The sequence below is a fragment of the Elephantulus edwardii genome, unplaced genomic scaffold, assembly GCF_000299155.1.
Source record: "Elephantulus edwardii isolate Elephantulus edwardi_28Jun2011 unplaced genomic scaffold, EleEdw1.0 scaffold00128, whole genome shotgun sequence".
In the NCBI taxonomy this organism is placed as follows: domain Eukaryota; kingdom Metazoa; phylum Chordata; class Mammalia; order Macroscelidea; family Macroscelididae; genus Elephantulus; species Elephantulus edwardii.
This window is the reverse complement of record NW_006399878.1, coordinates 6,079,135-6,100,071: the sequence shown is the minus strand read 5'-3', so window position 1 is coordinate 6,100,071 and position 20,937 is coordinate 6,079,135. Positions and strand designations below refer to the sequence as shown.

The 20,937-nt window shown below is 37.6% G+C and overlaps 1 pseudogene; it reads left to right on the top strand.

Moving 5' to 3' along the window:
- The first annotated feature begins 620 nt into the window (after nt 1-620).
- On the top strand, nt 621-9,662 carry LOC102869356 (annotated as a pseudogene).
- Nucleotides 9,663-20,937: the final 11,275 nt, after the last annotated feature.

Genomic DNA, 20,937 nt, shown 5'->3' with positions numbered 1-20,937 from the left:
CTTATCCAGCCCTTGATATGATGGCTTAAGTCTCAAGCCATCAGGGCTTCTATGATTCTGAACACCTTATGCTGCAGCCAGTTTCTTATGCCGTGGCCACTATCTTTTTAATTTAAGAGTCCCTAAGTACAACTATCAGGTACAAGTATCAGAGAAGGCTTCCTATCTCAGATGGTTCTGACGAAAAGTCCTTTTCCTTGAACTTCTTCTACTCCATGACTGACTTCTTGTGGCTTAGTACCTCTTCTCTTCTATTTGTAGCACCGTGCATATCCAAGAGGATAGTTTCCCAGAAGAGAGCCAAATATCCTCTAGATGTAGTGCGTAAGTTTTTGTTTTTTTGGCCCAAGGGCCTGCGGCAGTCAGTCTCAAAACTTTTTAAACTCGCAGTCCCAACCCTCTGATGCCTGTGATTGGTTAATTTTGCCTACAGTAAGTAAAGCAGCGAGGTGAGACGGGGTCAGAATCCATCTCTTTCCCCCAATTCTAGACTTCATTCACTCGCAGCCCCAGCCCGCGGACGCCTAGGATTGGTCATTTTTACCTGCAGTAAAGAGGCGAGGGGAGCCAGAGTCAGAATCAATAATGGTTATTAATAGCTAGATAAATTTAAGTGTACAATGGCTAGAGAATCAGTCATAAAAGCGGCAGAAAAAAATGGTATGTCTAGTCTGACAGATTTTAGCACTGGTGTCATGCACAAAACAGCTCCCCCAGAGTTTTCCAAATCCTTGGAAGTAACTTTGTTTATAACTTGGAAAATACTCTTAACTCAGGCCTTCCAGAGATAAGAGACTCTCAATTCAATGTGATGGTAAATCACCCTAGAAATCGTTTAGAAAGAACCACAAAGAGAGAAGATCTGGCTCAAAAAGATGCCTTTATTGTCTTAGTTCAGAGATGGCTTTTGAAGAGAGGTTTATGGTGTGAGTTTTTTTATTCCTATGATCTCCATCTTCCTCAGAAAACTGTTACAGTTAGGGAATTTGAAGTAGTGTCCTTGAGATCATCATCTGTCTTATTAGAAGCGATCCAATCTCTACTAATTACTGAATTTGAAGAAATAAAAAAAATTTTAAAACTTCAACATTAAATGTTCTGCACCTTTTGGTTAGAACACAGTTCCCAAAGGTTAGCTAATTTAATATGGTAGACTATGAAACCTTCCACATTTTTCATGTCTGTTCTCTTTAGTACACACTATGACTCAGGTTGACCAACTCACTTTCTTTGACCAGTGTAACAAACAATAAACTGAAAAAAATCAATTGTACATTTCCACTGTATTTCTCTTCTTCCTTTAAAAAAAAAAAACAAAACCAAAACGTGGTCACATAAGTCAGATTGCTAGAAGATAAACCATATTAAGAGAAGCTTAATCACCTATTCCAAGTGAGTTTCTGTTTAAATGAATGTTTTCAGCCAGTATTAGCAAAGCCACCTAGTCACATATTGAATCATGTCTAAAAAAAAAGTATTATAATCCTAAACCCATATCTATCTATCTATAAAGGAGCTCAGGTGGCCTAGTGGGTAAGGTGTGGTGCTGTCAACCCAAAAGCATAAAGGTTTGCATCCACCAGCTCTGAGTCTTTTCCACCTCCACCTCTATGGCACATAATCTACAGATAGAGTCAATTTTAAATGGGCTATTTCTTGTTATATTAATGGATGCATATCAGTGTCAGATATATCCTAAACCTGAGCTATAAAATGAACACAGAAGACAGAGACAAGTACAAATCACGAGAGTGAAGGTGGGAGTATGGAAGTGCCCTTGAAGATCACAGAGGATCATAGGAATGCTGCAGCAGCAGAACCCAAAAGAAACAACAATTTTCTCCTAAGTGAGAAACCAGGAAAACATTCATTATTGCTTAAAATAAATAAATAAATAGACAAAAGCCACCACTAAAACTAACACATTACCCTCCATCCAGTAACAGCCAACACATGACTGACCATCCAGAAAGGTTTTGACACTGTAAAATAATAAAGATTTGCCCACCTTATTCCTGCAAAGTTGCTAGGAGAGTCAAACCACCAGAAAGACAACTATCTTTGAGTTAGAGACACAGTTCCTTATAGACTACGCTATCTTATGGTATACCCTGAATTCAAATGTCTCACCTCCTACATTGTAAGAAAGTAAATTTCCATCCTTTAAAGCCACCCGTTTGTGGTATTTCTGTCACAACAGCATTTAAAAACCAAGACACTAACCAACAACTAACTAGACACCCCAGTGAACCTCATCACGCTCAGCCTGACAGACTCAGCTAACCCATAAGCATGGAAAAACAATTCACACCTAGTGCTTTAACTTTCATGTAATTTTTATGTGATGTTATATTGAAATAGCTAGTTGACACATAAGAATCTATTCCTCTCTAACACCCATGTGTTGGAATGTGTCACAGAACATACTCAGTATCTGTGCTTCAAACAAATCTCTTGACGTTTTGGCATAAGTGTTCATAATGGAAGGTGTGAAATTCAGATGAAAATAGGTTGGAATTCTGCATTTCTTACAGATCAAATCTTTTTCCTGTAACTTCAGCCATTTGTCCAATCTCTGGAGGAAATCAAGTTCTCCGTAAATATTTTTTAATAAATGAGTGGATGGTAGTTTCATTAATCATAGCATAAGAAACTAGAAACAAAAAAGAGGTAAGTGTGATGTCTAAACTTTTTATGTTTCCCAACTGTGTAATGACAGTACAGACTGTGGAGTAAGAACTCAATAAATGGCACTTGCTGACTTGTTAATTGATTGATGAGATGCAACCATTACCAATTACCCCTGAGGAATGAACCAAGAAGCAGAATTAAACTTCATTAGGTAATATCTCATTTGGCCTGTAAGAATATTTTTGTGACTTTCAAGGTTCTTAACCATGAGAAAAGAATATTGAATACAGCACTAATGCCTGTTATATGCCTCACAGAGCATAGTCTTCTGTGGAGGGTATATATTCTTTCCCATGGTGAAGGAATAAACAAAATTATTTTCCATTATCTTCTCCCTTTTTTAAAATTTTATGCTCTCTTTATAATGTCAAGCCTTTATATAAGACAAAGGGTAAGTACATTATGTATTACCTAATTTAATAAAATCTGCATGGAAAATGTCCCAGATATAAGGGAGTATGTGTCATGGTTTTCAAAGCCAAGTCAAACTCTATTGACAAAAACCATTGATTCCTTAAATATTTATGAAATCGTGTCAATACACAAGGGCTGTGATTGGCTGTGGTTGAACAAAGACATATACCTCAAAAACACCAAGGTAGAAAAGGAGACGGAGAGGATGTAGCCAAAGAGAGCAAGTTGAAAAAGGACCCATGAGGAGTCTAGTTTAATGATACAGTGACTAGGGGAGGTGAAGGATCAGAGGACACTAAACATACATGCATGTTGCCCACCTAAGAGATCATGTAACAACAAGACACTGAAGGATTTTTGTTTAAATTTGGATTTCATCGTGTAAATCCAATAATGGCTACCCATGGTGGACAGTGTTTGGTGGAGCTCCCTGATTAAAACAAGCTTGGAAGCAGGAGTGGCATACACTTTCATAACCAGCTTGCCTCTGGAAACCCTATGAACCTGGAGAAAGGATGAAAGAAAGTCACGCAGGTGTTGAGGACTTTCATTCATAGGGTTGCTATGAGTCTCCTACGATTCGATGGCACTTAGCAGCAACGGCAACAACGTAGTTTTAGGAAATTTACACAAGAGGAAACAGTGTTACACGTTGACATGAGAAGATTCTGAGCATCATTATCCTAGGTCTGTGGTCCAGGTCCAGGCAAATAAGCCAGGCTTTTATGATATCTTACAACTGATGTTCCTGATTAGCATTGGCTTATGGTTAAACTGTTGTGCTGTTAAATAAGATTGTGGTCTTTCCCTTCCATTTGCAATGTGAAGTTAATTAAGTTGAAAAAGGAATGAAGGTATAGGAGCTTGCTGATATTAATGAGCTGTGGGGAAGTTCTCAACAACACTTAAGAAGCAGTTATTAAAACTCTACAAGCCTGGAAAACTCACATTTTATAATGTGTAAAACAAAAGTTTTCTGGTGTCTATTTTAGATAGCATTATACACTCAGTAAAAAAAAGGGGGGGAAATGGGGACTCAAGCAGCAATTACTATTTCATGTGGAAAAACCCCAACAATTCAGTAATAAGCACAGACAATGACAGTCATTGAGCACCTACCATAAAACTAATAATTAAATGCATTCCAGATTTTGTGGTAGCCTGTCAGGAAGAGTCACAAAGCTTGTCTCATCTGTTATAAAGGTAAGTGGTATTCTTATCTGAGTAGGCTGAGGAATGTAAACAAAGAGGATCTTTTAGTATACCTGTCCCAATATAGTTTATGCAGTTTTCAAAACAAAACTGTTTCCCCTGCCAGAAGTGCTAAGCCTTTTAGTCCTTTACAACTATTTACTTCAGTAGTTCTCAACTGCTGCTGCATGTGAACCGTTTATTGTGCTAAGCTGTCATTAATCCCACAGAGCTGTCAAGAAAACTATTAATAGATATGGGGTGGGGGAAACAGAAGTCAGAAGATTTTGTGCCCGAATTTAAAAAAAAAAGTAATAATGAAGTCTGTAGCAAAAGATAATGAGGGAAGAAGGTAAAAAGAGGAAAGGGGGAATTATGGGGTAATGGGTGCCAGGAGAGAAACATCAATTAGGTTAAGACGGAGAGCTCCATGATATTTATGTCAATACCAAAGAATTACGTTTAAGACCACATTCAAAGCATCATGTGGTTAACTTTCATCTGAGTGTCCTAAGACAAAATATTGTTACATTTCCCCTTTTCCAAATAATCCCTTCCAATTCTCCATGTAAAGAGATCTGTTTTATCATGTTTCAGTGGATAAAGAAACTAAAGATAATTGAGGAAAAAGAAAATGTTTTTCCAACCCATGATAGAAGACTAGATTTAAGAGATTAAAAAGCTTTCATAGCTTGTCAAGTGTCACAGGGTTTCAAAGATAATTGAGTTAAGCCTCCCATAGGGAAGAGTGAGTTGTTGTACTAGTTTAGTTGTTGTGTAGCTTTTGTTACACTAAATGGCCAGAAAGACAGTTTGAGTTTTATCATCATAATTATTAGTTATCTTTTTATTTTGATTTTGCTTTTATAAAGAGACATAAATAATAATATTTTGAATACATTTTCATAAATATAGCAAATATTTGTTGAATGCATACAGTAACAAATTTTGTATAGTGATCATATGCCAAAATTAAAAAAAGCTAGTATAGTACCACCTCTCAAAAAATGTATAGGTCAGGAGTATAAATAGATGAAAGGATACAAAATAGTCACTGACCAACTAAAAGCAATGTGCTAATGTAAATACAAAAGGTATGTGTGCTTTAAACTCAAAATTAGTTTCTTGTTGTTGTTGTTGTTAAGTGCCATTGGGTCGTAGGCGACTCATAGCAAGCAACCCTATGAACGAAAGTCCTCAACACTTGTGTGACTTTCATCCTTTCTCCAGGTTACTAGGCATTCTGGAGAAAAGCTATTACAGAAGTGAATACCATTCCTTCTTCCAAGCTTGTTTTAATTCGGGAGCTCAACCAAACACTGTTCATTATGGCTAACCTTTACCGCATATGACAAATAGTATCACAGTGTTCAGCTTCACAGCAACCACAAGTTACCTCTGTATGGCAAGTAGATACACCAGGGCTATATGACCTAGAAGAATGTTTGAACAAAAACAAAGAAAAAACAGGCCTGAGGGCTGTGGATTAGAAGTCACCCACCTTTGGCTTGGTAGCATCACTTTCTCCCAAAATTAGCTTAGAGTATTATAAAGTCTGTAGTCTTTAATATGGATTGAAGCTCAACATCAAGAAGACAAAGATTCTCACCAATGGGTCAACTTGCAGCACCATAATAGATGGAAGAAGAGATTGAGATTGTAAGCAATTACAGCTTGCTTGGATCCACAATCAACACTCTTAACACCAGCAGTCAGGAAATCAAAAGATGAATTGCACTGGGAAAATCTGCTATGGTGGACCTCTCCAGAGTGCTAAAGAGTAACTATGTCAGTCTAGATACAAAGGTGTGCCTAATCCAGGCCATGGTCTTCTCAATTACTTGTTGTGCTTCAGAGAGTTGGACAATGACTAAAGATGACAGAAGAACAGATGCCTTCACGTTGTGGTGCCGGAGAAGGGTCTTGAACATACCATGGACTAAAAAAGATAAAATAAAATAAATAAAATAAAATTTAAAAAATCAGTCTATCCTAGAGACAGTGAAACCTAGTCTCTCCTTAAAGGCTGGGATTTTGAAGCTCTGCCTCACTTACTTTGGACATGTGACCAAGAGAGATCGGTCCTTGGAGAAGGACATCATGCTCGGAAGGGTGGGCGGACAGCAGAGGAGAAGAAGACCCTGGATGAGATGAATTGATACAGTAACTGGGGTATAATAGGGATTGGTATGTCAAAATTAGTGAGACTGGCTCAGGACAGGGAAAGGTTCAGAGTCAATGGCACATAGCAACAATAACATACTATCACAGGTTTGGAAGCAGGAGAGGCATCTACTTCCTAAATAACACGCCTCCAGAAACTCTATGAACTTTGATAAATGTCCTTAGTTGTAGAGGGGCTTCAGGCCTTTTGTTCATAGGGTCACTATGAGTCATGCTTGACTCGATAGCAATCAAGAACAAAGGAGACCAGAGTGTGTGAAATGCATTGTACACACTAGCATCAATTTCTTTGCTTGTAAAATTAAATATTTCTCAGTTCATTTCATTAAAAGGACAACAGGGGATATCATTTAGAACAATGCATCATAAGTAAATTGAGATCCTTTATATCTTCCAGAGAGAGTATTCGTACTATCTTCTATAAATCCATGTCTTTGGATTCACAAGAGTGTTCCTCATTTTCAATTAAATCTAACAGGTAAAAGTCAAGGTAATTCAAAGGATTAATAAAAAAACATACACTTATCCACCAGATACACCAGAGAAGGAGGGGCAATCTCCTCCTGTACCAGTCAGATCTGATTTGACGGTACATACACACAAAATAATAAAATAATTTTTTTAAAAAAACCAAACATACATTTAGTTTTCATATAATAAAAAAATAACTGTAGGTAACATACACTCAAATACTAATTAGAAAATATGTAATGTGGAGGAAGAAAATATTTTAACCCAGCTAATACAACACTGCACTGTTTGATGGAGCTCCCTGTTTTCGACAGGTTTGGAAGCAGGAGTGGCATCCACTTCCTAAACAACGTGCCTCTGGAAACTCTATGAACTTTGAGAAACGACAATAGTTACAGAAAGGCTTCAGGTCTTTTGTTCATAGGGACATTGTGAGTTGTGCTCGACTCGATGGTAATCAACAACGACATAACAACACTGAGAAGAAAGTGAGTCCGAGAGCATTTAATCATACTCATACAAAACCTTTATCCAAGCACAGAAAATTGTCTGAACGGAAGAGGGGAACACTGAGGATTTTAAATCAAGAAAAGAGAGTGTCAAAACTGAAAAGTTTAATAAACAGCGGACAGACAGGCCGGCAGCAGGGCCTGGGTGAGCTGGGGTCTGCTGTCTCACCTGTCCCCATTCACCAGAGGCAACCTGTGAGCTGGCAGCATGTTAGGTGTTAGGTGGAGAGAACAGCCACCAGGTGCTTAACAGAGGAAAAGGGCTCAAGAAACTAATCACAGCCAAGTGCCTGTGCTTTGTTCCACTGGCTGCAGATTTTATGGAAATCCTTGTACACATGTGTTCAATATGCTAGCAAGAACATCTTTTTTCCCCCCTATTTTCTCTTAAATTTTATTGCTTGTGAATCAACAGATCTTTATAAACATTACCCTTTAGATAAACAGCATTGTATTATGAGCCCTATTCTTTTATTTCTTGTTCATTTACTTACAGATATTTCTCAATTTTAAAAACCAATTTGGTCAAGTTTGAACTAATAAATTAAAGCAAAGCCAGCTTTTTTCGTCTTTGTCAGTTGCTTTTCTTTTCTTTTTTCTGACTTATTAATGAACATCACAGTGAGACCAAGAGAAAATTTCGTGGACTTTCTGAACCTGGGTAACTTTATCTGGAAAGAGTAGGATTGAACTGAGTAGTTTTTATGCCTTCTGGACTTAAGAATTTGTGGTATTTATATTTCATTTAATAAGCAGCTTCACAGTTTTCCCTTATAAAACAGACTAATAATCTCTACACTTAAGATATCATAAAACTGATTGGATAAGTAAACTTACTTGATCTGACTAACCTGGTTAACTTGGACTCTTCTGCCAATAGGAAGGAGAATTTATTCTTTGATGTTTTTATGTGCCATCAAGTGGACTATGACTCATAGGGTACCTACAAACAGTGGCTCTGAATCTTGCCCTATTCCTCAGCCAACCTTACCATTTCCAACACACTTGACTTTATTGCTATAGTTACTGTGTCAATCCATCTTGTCCAGAATCTTCCTCTCTCGTGCTCACCCTCCACCTTTCCAAGTATTGATGTCCTTCTCCAAGAACTATCCCCTCCTGACAACCAACTGGCCCAAAGCATATGAGATGAAATGTCACCATTCTTACATAGAAGGAACACCCTGGTTTCACTTTCTCCAGGACAGAACTTTTTGTTCTCTTGGCAATCCACAGTATGTTCAATAATCCTCTCTCATATCACAACTCAGAGGCATCAATTCTGTCATCCTTAGTCATTACAAACACTGTGGCAATTGGACAATAAAAACAGACATTCGGGGTGGGGGGAAGAAGAACGAACTGGGGAGGAGGGTAGAGAAAACAATGCAATAATGAATGAATGAAAACCCAAAATCTCTGTAAATGTTCACTAAAATTAATAAAATTTAATAACAGTTTAAAAAAAAACAATTAACACCCTTGGCACCAGCCGTCAGGTGATCAAAAGATGAGCTTCACTGGGGAAAATCTGCTTTCAAGGAACTCCCCAAAGTGCTAAAAAACAAACATGTCAGTCTAAAGACCAAGGTCACTTGGTCTGTGCCATTGTCTTTTCAATTACTTGGTATGTGTCTGAAATGTGGACAAGCAAGAACATCTTTAAAGAAAGACTAGTAGTATGGTAGAATAAGGCCACCTGCAACTTCTGTCAGTAGTCTGTCTGAATCTTGACCAGTTAAATGAAGAGATGGCCCTGTCCCAGAAGCTCAGTCATCATTAGACTTTACATCTTCATCTATGCAGTCAAGCCCTGTATCAAATCAGTCACTTTTATCATCAGTAGCGTCTTCCCAAGTGGACAGTACATTTTTGGGCCAACCAATACCTGACACAGGAGATCTGCAATGACCCAGAGCCACACACCTTGTTCCCCTGGAATGTGATCCTCCATCTTCAGAACCAGATACAGCACAACAGCCACCTGAAGAGCAAAAGAAGTCTCTTGAAAAACCAAAACACCAACAACAAAAAAAGACTGGCTGTTTCATGTGCAGGAAGAAAGTAGGACTTGCTGGGTTTGGATGCCAGTGTGGAAATACTTACTGTGTTATAATGTTTACCGTTATTCAGATGTACACAATTGCTCTTACAATTACAAAGCTGATGCTGTTGAGAAAATCAGAAAAGAAAATCCAGTAGTTGTTGGTTAAAAGATCCCGAAGATTTGAACTCCTGCTGGAATACAGAATCCTTTGAACCATCTGCAAACTAAAAATTGACTTGAGCTTTTCCCCCCCTTGTCATTGAGAATGTAGAGCAATGTATCTTGCATAGAGCGTTTAATCATGCATGTCATCAGAAGAGGATGTTGTTTTGTTTTGAAAATGACCCTGAACATTTTTTTCCATCACATTTTCTGTGGATGAAAAGACTTTAAGTAAACTTTGCAAGTATCATATCCTTTTAAGATAATTTAATTTTAGTTGAGTGCACAGGGCTTTTTATAACAAATGTGGAGAAAATTTGGAGGGCTGTGATTTTTCCCCTCTGTATTAAACAAGTATGTGTTAATCTTGCAGTTTGGTTTCTCATTGTGTGTGTATATATAGCTTTTCTCTACAGCACGATTTCTCTTTGGATAATGCTCTGTAGGGCACAACTGGCTACCATTAACTGAATGTATCTTAATCATTATGGCTGCTTCTGGTTTGTGCTGGTTCCTGCCCCTGCTCCCCCTCTCCCGACAACAAAGGTTATACATGTGTTAGCATATAGTTTCTTTGCACCCACTATTTATGTCTGAATCATTTGTCACAAGAGAATGTGTGCTGATGAGATTTGTATGGATTTTTTTTTTCTTTTTTTAGCAAGGAAAGGAAAAGTTATATACATTTCATTACTGATCTCAAATTTCTTTTAGAATATGTTCATCAGTTTATGTGTACACAATATGAAGAATGACCTGAAGTAATTGTGCTGTATTTATGTTTATCCACCAGTCATTGACTAAATAAAAAGGAAAATGAGAACACTAAAACAAAAAGAAAAGAGAACATCAAGGATGTATCTTTTCTTCATATGTATGCAGTACAAATACATAGAAACGTTGTATAGAAAAATGTGGCATCAGGATAGAAGAAAGACTCATCAACAACCTGCATTATGCAGATGACACAACCTTGCTTATTGAAAGTGAGATCTTGAAATGCTTGCTACCGAAGTAAAAAAACTACAGCTTTCAATATGGATTACGTCTCAACATAAAAAAAAAATCTCACCACTTGGCCAATAGGCAACATCATGATAGAGAAAAGATTGGAATTGTCTTTAATTTTACCTGACAGCCAAGAAATCAAAAAGTGCATTGTGTTGGAAAAGTCTGCTCTCACGGACATCTCTAAAATACTAAGGAGCAATGATGGAAGTTTGAAGACTGGCGTCCGCCTGATTTAAACCATGGTCTTTTCAAGCAGTTGCTCTTCATCTGAGAGATGGACAATTAATTAGGGTGGCAGAAGAAGAATCAATTTCTATGAATCACAACTCAAAGTTGGAAAAGTGTAATGAATGGACTGCCCAAAGAACAAACAGATATGTCTTAGAGAAGATGCAGCAAGAGTGTGTCTTAGAGGCAAAAATGACAAAGTTTCATCTTATATACTTTGGGCAGATTGCTTGAAGGGGATATTCCTTGGAAAAGGATATCATGCTAGGAAAGGTGAAATGTCAACAAAAGAAAGGAAGATATTCCATTTGAAAGATTGACATAGTGCATCAGTGGGCTCAAGTGTGTCAGAGATGTTGAGGATGGCACAGAACAGGACAGGATTCACATCCGTTGTTCATAGAGTCGCTATCAGTCATACTAGAGTCAATGGCACATAACAAGGACAAAACCATGAGCACAATACAGCTTTGTATTGTCCTTTGAAGATTCACCTTTGGAAGGTTTTATTTTAGTAATATACCTTTAGCATTCTAAAGACCCCTTTAAGTCGATGTGGAGTTAGTTTGTACATCAAGAAAACTTGCTCTCATTTCATCTGCCAACCACTATTAGCATACCATTTCCACACCACTTATCGAAATAATACAACTTTCTTCTTTACTTGAGCTTTTCCTCTTTATTAAATAATGTCCCATCAGGTTTCTCTTACCTAAACCCCAGAAATGGTTCCATCAGGGTTACTAATGATCACATTTATCAACAGATTTTAGCGAAGAGGTTCACTCACTCTTTATTATTACGCTTTCTTCACTTGGCAACATGCCACATTCATGTTTTTTTTTTACCTCATTAGTTAGTCATCCAATTACTCAGTTTCTTAGGGTGATCCTGTTGTTCCCACTAGCCACTTTGAAGTGACATAGGGTCAGTCTTTCGCCTTCTACTATTCTTTAACAACACATCAGACTTTGGTGATTTCATCTAATGTCCTTGCTTTGTGTACCATCTGTGTGCAAATTACTCCAGGTTGTTTGTTTTTTCTGGGTTTTTATTCCAGATCATGACAGCATGACATTTATTTCAAGACATCAATTAAAAGGCACTTTTACTAATTCTACAAACCCAATCTCTGCATGTCTAGCACTACATGTGGACATTGAACATGGTAGTTCAAACCAACCATGTATTAGTTGCTGGGAACCACATCAATTTTTAATGATCTCTTCCAAGGCATGTAATGCAGATAAGGAGGACTCATCTGTTGTTGTTGTTAGTTAGTTTTCAGGGTTTTTTAATACCAGCTTACCTACAAAGTTCTTATAAATTGTTTTTCACACCAGATTTTTGTTTTTAAAATTTACTTCCAAGACCTTTAATTTGAACTACACTTATATACTCAGTGCATACTCAGGATTTCTGAGTTCATCTGATATGTTGTTGTTGTTGTTGTTGTTGTTGTTATGTGTCATCAAGTCACCTGCAACTCATAGTGTGATATAGCAATGTCCAAATGATTATATTCAGAATTAAACTTTTGGTTCTAGTTCTTTCACTAAAATGCTGGATTTGTAATCATCTTCCTCTTAGTTAATGGAAATGACAGCAATATAAAGCATTATTATTTTATAACAAAGATTAGATAAATCTTCTTATACATCCACTTAGAGTCCTCCAATGTCAACCCTTCTCATTCAAAGTAAAGCCTGTAATATCAACCCTTATCCACTCATGGTCCTCCAATACCAATCCTTTTCTTTCAAAGTAAAGCCAAAGTCCTCTAACAAACATGGCTCTGCTGCATCTGGTTCTACTTTACCTTTCCTATTGATCTAGTAGTAAGAAGCTGCACTGCATCCCAAAGGCACGTGGTTCAAATCTATCAGCTCTTCTGTGAGAGAAGGACAGGCAATCTCCTCCTGTATGATTAGCTGCCTATAAAAACCCACTGAAGGATCAGCTATAAGTCAGTACTGACTCAACTGTATACACATAACAACTCTTAGAGTTGTAATGCCAGGCCAAAGGCAGGCAGTTAAAATCCACAAGCTGATCCATAGGAAAAAGATGTGTAATTTCCTCTTATGTGATTTACTATCTCTGGAAATCCAGTAGAGGGTTAACTATGATTCAGTTTCAATTCAAGGGCAATGAGAAAGAGGGAGTCTCCATTTATTCTACCAAGGAGACATCAGACAATTGGCATCAAAAGGAGATTCATTAGATGGTCTTTGTTGTTGTTGTTGTTGTTAAGTGCCATAGGGTCGCACGTGACTCATAGCAACCCTATGATGGAGAGTCCTCAATGCTTGGGTGTCTCTCATCCTCTCTCCAGGTTCATAGGGTTTCCGGAGACAAGTTATCACGGAAGTGGATGCTTGCAGACTATAAAATTCCTCCATATATCCCTTGACATGTTTACTGTCAACTCCTTCACTTCCTTCAATCTATTAAAATATCATCTGCTTGGATATAACTCTCCCATATTTAAAATTGAAACCTATACTTCTAATTGCTCTTATTAATTTTCCCCCTCATATTCATTTGCATCTAACCTACTTAAAATGCATTTATTATGTTTATTTTGTATTGTCTCTATTTTCCAACTTGAAAGAAAGTTTCACAAAGGTAGAGATTTTTGTAAGTCTTATATTCTAATGAAAACAGTGAGCAAAGAACATTACAAGTAATAAGCATTATAGTTACTTGCAAGCAACATTATACTTATTGCAAGCAAGAATGAGTGAAACAGAGCTGAAAGATAAAGAGAATAAAAATTTTACATCATCTGATAACCTGAATATAAGCATCTGAAATATAATGTTGTGAGACAATGATGCGTATCTAGAGTTATTACATGTTGAAAAAATCCAATTAAAGTAGCTTGATTTTTTTCTTATGGTAAATTATGCAATAATTATTCATTTAATGAGCTTTAACTTATTTTATTACATTTCTTTCTTTTTTTTCCAAGATAACTTTCCTCTTCTTTGAAAGGAGCACATTAATGTGATAATTATATTGGCCCCTTTTCCCATGTCTTTGACTCAAAAGGTATTGATATTTTGTTTCTGGATTCTTTCCCTGACCTATATTCCCAAAATTTCTTATCCTTTATTTCCCCTTCTACCAATATTACATTCTCTAAATGTCGTTAAAAGAACTCTATAACAAATTAAATATTTAAAAACACTATATCCTTTTCAACATGTATGCAGAGCAGATTATCCGGGAGGCTGGGCTCTACGAGGAGAATTGTGGTATCAGGATTGGTGGAAGATCTATTAACAATCTGAGTTATGCAGATGACACAACCCTGCTTGCTGAAACTGAGGAGGACCTCATGCACTTGCTGCGGAGGGTCAAGGACTGCAGCCTTCAGTATGGACTGAGGCTCAACGTCAAGAAGACAAAGATTCTCACCACTGGACCAATTGGCAGCATCAGGATGGATGGCGAAGAGATTGAGATTGTTCACAGCTTCAGTTTGCTCAGCTCCACAGTCAACACTCTTGGCAGCAGCAGTCAGGAAATCAAAAAGTGTATTGCAATGGGAAAGTCTGCTGTTAAGGACCTCTCTAAAGTACTCAAGAGCAACGGTGTCTCTCTGGAGACTAAGGTGCACCTGATACAGGCCATGGTCTTTGCAATCACTTGTTATGCATCAGAGAGTTGGACAATGACTAGGGAGGACAGAAGCAGAGTTGATGCCTTTGAGCTGTGGAGAAGAGTATTGAATGTACCCTGGACTGCCAAGAAAACAAACAGATTCATCTTGGAGAGGATTAAACCAAGCTTCTCCTTGGAGGCAAGGATTTTGGGGCTTCATCTGACATACTTTGGACATGTTGCCAGGAGGGACAGGTCCTTGGAGAGGGACATCATGCTTGGAAGGGTGGAGGGACAGTGCAGGAGGGGAACACTCTCTATGAGATGGATTGATTCGGTGACTGGGGTAATCGGGATGTGTGTGTCAGAGGCAGAGCGGTCAGCGCAGGATAGAGCAGGGTTTAGGGCTGTTGTGCATAGGGTTGCTATGAGTCGCAAATGACTCGACGGCACATAACAACAACAGTATCCTTTAGCCTATTGTTACAGATACTGCATCAATTCACATTGTTGAGGGTGTTTGACTATATCAGAGAGAGTGAAGATGTCACAGGATCGGGCAAGGTTTAAATCTGTTGTTTATAGGATTGCTATGAGTCATAATGAATTCAATGGCACTTGACAACAAACTATTGTCTGAACAGAGCAGGAAACACTGCATGATTTGAAATCAAGAAAAGAGTGCATCAGGGATTGGTCATGCTAAGCATATCACTCAAGAAGCTGGACTTTCTGGTGACAAATGTGCCAAGAGGATAGGAAGAAGACACAGCAATAACTGGTGTTATGGAGATGATATAACCTCACCTGCTGAAAGTTAGGATGACTTGAAGCACCCACTGTAGATTGAAGAGTAGACTCTTCTGTATAGATTACAATATCAAGAAAACAAACATTCTCATCACTGACCAATAAGCAACATAATGATAAATGGAGAAAAGATTGAAATTGTCAATGATTTCATCTTACTTGAATAACAACCAACACCCTTTGCACTAGCAGTCAAGAAATCAAAAGATGTATTGCTCTCCCCTGGAGAGAAATGTAACAATCAAGGAAACATGGTCACTGGCTGTGTTGTGGGCCACCTAGGACAATAATAGACTTCAGGATATGTTGGCCTCACTCAGATGAGACATTCTCTCCAAGTACATGTTATTTTTATTGTTAATTTCCATAGGGTCGTAGGTGACTCATAGCGACCCTAGTACATAGAGGTACTAAAAGCTACTTCTACCTCTCCTAGATAGAAAGTGCGTCAGTCAGTGGCTGTGCTACAGACCACATAGGGCAATAACGGAATTTAGAAGAGGTGGGTTGCATTCAGGAGAAATTCTCTCCAGGCTGCCCAAGGCCAGAGAAGGTGCACAGAGGTACTATATGCTGCCCATGCCTACCTGTTCCCCCCTGACTTCTGGAGAGATAGTGGCCCAGGCAGGGGAACCTGGTCAGCAGCCTTGCCTCAGACCGCTGAGGACAATTAGACTTTAGGAGGGGAAGGCCACACTCCATCAAGACTCCTTTTGAGCTGCACTGCAGACAAGAGAAGACCTGAAATACTTTAAGAAAGGTGTGGTTTCCTGCTGCTGCACAGGACCAGAAAGGACTTCTGGCAGAGCAAGTGGCCCTCCCTCATAAACAACACACTCTAGGTCTACAAGTAATCAATACCATCATAAAGATAAAGAACTATCAATACCTATGCAGGCCTAACATACACTAAAAATCCTATATAATATCAAGAAAGCAGGAAGGCTTTCAAACGTTGTGAATAAGCAAACTAAATCTTCTAATAAAAAAAACAGATCATATTGCATATCCAAAGAGTGCTCCAAAGTTAGGGAGGCAGAAGAGATATGTTGACATGGAGTTATATGACCAGCTACTGAATAAGATACAAATGATAGAAAATAGAATTGAAACCATAAATAAAATAAACACACCAGAGAAGGGAGCCAGAAGAAATACATCTACATGAACAACTACTGAAGAAATTGCAAATTATGGAAGAATGAATTGAAATCATAAATAAAGAAGTATAAAAATTTTAAAAATCATCACACGACAAAGATAATACAGCCAGCATAGTACTGGATATAGCAAAAAATGCCTGAAAACACAATTTGGGATATCAAGACTGAAATGGAACCTGTTTCCAACACATTAGAGGGAAAAGAAGTGATAGAAAAGATAGTGTCACAACAAGATAAATAATCCAATGAAAAATAGGCACAGGATATGAACAGACACTTCACCAAAGAAGACATTCAGATGGCCAACAAGCACATGAAGAAATGTACAAAATCACTAGCTCTAAGAGAGATGCAAATCAAAACAACTATGAGATACCATCTCACCCCAGTCAGAATAGCAAAATTTAACAGAACAGCAAGCAACAAATGCTGACGAGGTTGTGGAGAAACTGGAACCCTTTTTCACTGTTGATGGAAGTGTAAAATGGTGAAACCACTGTGGAAGGTGGTATGGTGCTTTCTCAAAAAGGTGCAAATAGAGATACCATTTGACCCAGCAATTTCACTACTGGGAATATACCCCAAAGAGATCATAACTGACATCCAAGCAAATATATGCACACCCATGTTTATTGTGGCTTTGTTCACAATACAAGGAGTTGGAAACAACCCTAGTGCCCATTAACAAATGAATGGGCAGAGAAGCTGTGGTATATTCACACAATGAAATACTACGCTGCATGGAAAAACAAAGAACTCAAGAAATATTATTCAAAATGGGTGCCCCTGGAGGACATTATGCTGAGTGAAGTATCTCTGTCATAAAAGGACAAATACTACATGGTGCCACAGTTGTAAAACAGGACTGACATTGGGGTTGGGGGTAGACTGAGAAAGATGGGATAAATAATGTATATACTGCATTGAAACAGATGAGGGAGAAAACTGCTTAAAAGGGATATATGATTAGGTATTTTTGTCATAATGGGAGTCCAGAGCAAAGGCTGCATAGTGGATGGACCTGGGTGGAGGGATTATAAAACAATGAAAAAATATTTCTTTACTTTTCAAAGAGGGGAGTGTGCTGGGGGAAGGGGTGGGTGGGGAGAAAAGTGCAACAATGAATGAATGAATGACTGAATGGAATTCCAAAATCTCTGTAAATTTTCATTGAAATTAGTAATAAAAATAAATTTTAAGAAAAGACAGTCAGTAATCTAGAAGAAAAGAACCTTAATGGGAACATACCAGAAGATAAAACAGGAGAGAGAAGAAAACATTGATATAATGTAGGATAACATAGAAAAGAAGTACATATGACTGAAATTTCAGAATATGAGGGGGTGGCAAAAGTACTGAGAAAAACAGTGGAAGATATACTAGAGGAAAATTTGTTAGGTATTATGAAGAAAAAGATTCAACAGTGTGTAGAAATTATAGAACAATATAACACATAAGCAAATAGTGCTGAAGATTATCCAAAGATGACTGGAACAGTGTATCAACAGAGTGCACACTGGGTTTAGAAGAGACCAGGGCACTAGGCACATCACAGCCAATGTCAGAAAGATCTTGGCTGAGAGCAGAGGATACCAGAAGAATGTCTCTCTGTGTTTCATCAACTATGCAAAGGCATTTGACTGTGTGGATCACAACAAATTGTGGCTAACATAGAAAAGGATGAGAATCCCAGAATATCTGATTGAGCTCATGCAAAACTTACACTTGGACCAGGAAGCAGTCCTCAGAACAGAACAAGGAAACACTGCATGGTTCAAAATCTGGAAAAGAGTTCATCAAGGATGTGTCCTATCTCCATACCTTTTCATTCTATATGTGGAACAGATTGATCAGGAGGCTGGGCTTTAGGAGGAGGAATATGGAATCAGAGTTAGAAGTCTCATCAGGGACTTGTGTTATGCAGATGTCAAAACTTTCTTTGTCAAAGCTGAAAAGGCTCTGAAGTGTTTGCTACAGAAGGTTAAGGACTACAGTCTTCAGTATGGATTGAAGCTCAGCATCAAAAAGGCAAAGATTCTCACCACTGGGCCAATTAGCAGCAGCATGATCATTTAAGAGGAGATTGAGACTGTTAACAATTTCAGTTTACTCAGTTTCATAATCAACACTCTTGATATCAGCAGCCAAGAAATCAAAATGTGAATTGCATTGAGAAAATCTGGTGTCAGGGACCTCTCCAGAGTGCTAAAAAGCAATAATGTCAGTCTAGAGACTAAGATGTACCTGATCCAGGCCATGGTCTTTACAATTACTTGGTATGCATTAGAAGGCTGGATATTATCTAAGAATGACAAAAGAAGGACCAATGCTTTAAGTTGTAGTGCTGAAGAAGAGTGTTAAACATTTCATGAACTTCCAAGAGAACAAGCAGGTTTGTAAGGAGAGAGTGAAAGCATGTTGCTCTTTGGAAGTAAAGATTTTGAAACTCCATCTCACATACTTTGGGTATATTTCTGGAGAGATCAGTCTTTGGAGAAAGACATCATGATTGGGAGAGTACAGGGAAACCCTGGATGAGATGAACTGATACAATGACTGTGGCAATGGGAGCAGGTGTATCAGAAACAATGAGATTGGCTCAAGATAGGTCAGGATACACAGCGTCGCTATGAGTCATAGTTGACTTGACAACACATAACAATCACCAAAATAAAAAAGTATGCTTTAATCAAAGCATTGCAAGACAATTGAGTTAAGTTTACTTCCAAATTAGTTGTTGTGAGTTTTATGTTTGAGTTTATAATATATCAAGCTGTTAATCAAAAAGCTACCAGTTCCAATCCACTGGCCTTCTTTGGAGAAGAAAGATATGAATCTATTCTCATTAAGATTGAAATACAATAAAGTATCACTGTAAGTTGGAACCAACTCAATAAATAGCAGGAGTCTTTTTAGAAAAGATTCCATGTCATAGCCAAGTCTGAAGGACTCAGATATGATTAGAAATCACTTCACTATAGCAACAGACTCATGTTTTCAAGAAGACTACAAACTGATAACTATTTCTTATATCAGAAGGTATGCCAAGCTATGTGATTTTCCTTTATATTCTCTTTAATGCAGGTGAATGAAAAAGATAACAACTTAATGATGCTTTGCAGGACTAATTATTTGGTAATAATGAAAAGGCTTCATGATCTGAAAAAGTTGTTTCAATACAGCCCATTAAACAATATGAAGGGCTATTATTCCATCCTACTACCTTTCTGCCACTCAGGTGTTCATTCGCCAGATGCTTTCTAATTAAGAGAATATAAAACGAAAATAGCATGGATTATACAATCAAGTAAGTTTATCCGGTACAATTTGGTGCCAATAATACATATTATCTTGTCTTATAATTTTGACCAAGACATAATCATTTCCTTAATGTTCATATAAAGTCTATCTATGCCACTGCAGCATATGCTCTGAGTCTAGTTTATTATTTGGATCAGAAATGAACTACCTCTCTAACTTTATGTGACAAAATAAGGGTACATATTTTTATTCTTCCAACTATGTATATAATCATTTAAAATTCAAGTTATGTAATTCGTAGTAAATCACTCTTTTGATAGAAATCTTGTTTTGTAATTATTTAATTTTAAAATACATACACTAATGAATCATGTAAATGTCTGCAAACTAAAAATAAAGAGGGATGGCAGCAGGGAGAGAGGTAGAATAAAAGAGAGAGAGTGGGTGGGAGGAAGAGGGGAAAGAAAGGAAATAATTGAAGCCAGTAACTAAACACATTCTTTTCTTTGTCTTCCTTTACTGTTTCTTTACAACTAAGAAATTGCTTTTGGAGTTCTCCCACATTTACTAGAGAAAGTAAATTCTCTTTCCCTTGGCTTCTCTGACCCAGGCAGTTGGTAACTTCGAATTACCATTAAGAGAATTGCATTCCTTCTGCTCATTGTTGGATTGTATTTTTTAATCCAGAGTTTTAACAGCTTTGTACAGGTGCAAAGGTAAGTTGTCAGGTAAAGAAACAGATATTAGTACCACTGACTGCCAGCAAAATGGACTGAATGCCAAGAATTAAATACATTCAGAGCAGCTTTTAGCCATGGCTATAAAGATAAACAGATAATTCTTCCCTACTGAAGATTAGTTGTTAGCCCTATGTTAGCCCATTCAGAACTTGAATGAAAATTAGTTCTTGTACTAAAAAAAAAAGTTAGAATGGAACATATACAATGGTTCTTTTTATTATATTTAAGGGTAGGTGCAAGAATTTTATTATAGATAAAATAGTTGATTTTCCAACTCCAGCACTTTGTACATTTCACTATAATATTTTGCTTTGTCTTCCCATGCTGCCCTTCGAAATCTTCTGTTCAGCTCCTCAATATCTTGATTTCTTCCCTTTGCTTTGGCTTCTTGGCACTCTGGTGCAATATTCAGAGTTTCTTTTTTTTTTTTTTAATCAGAGTTTCTT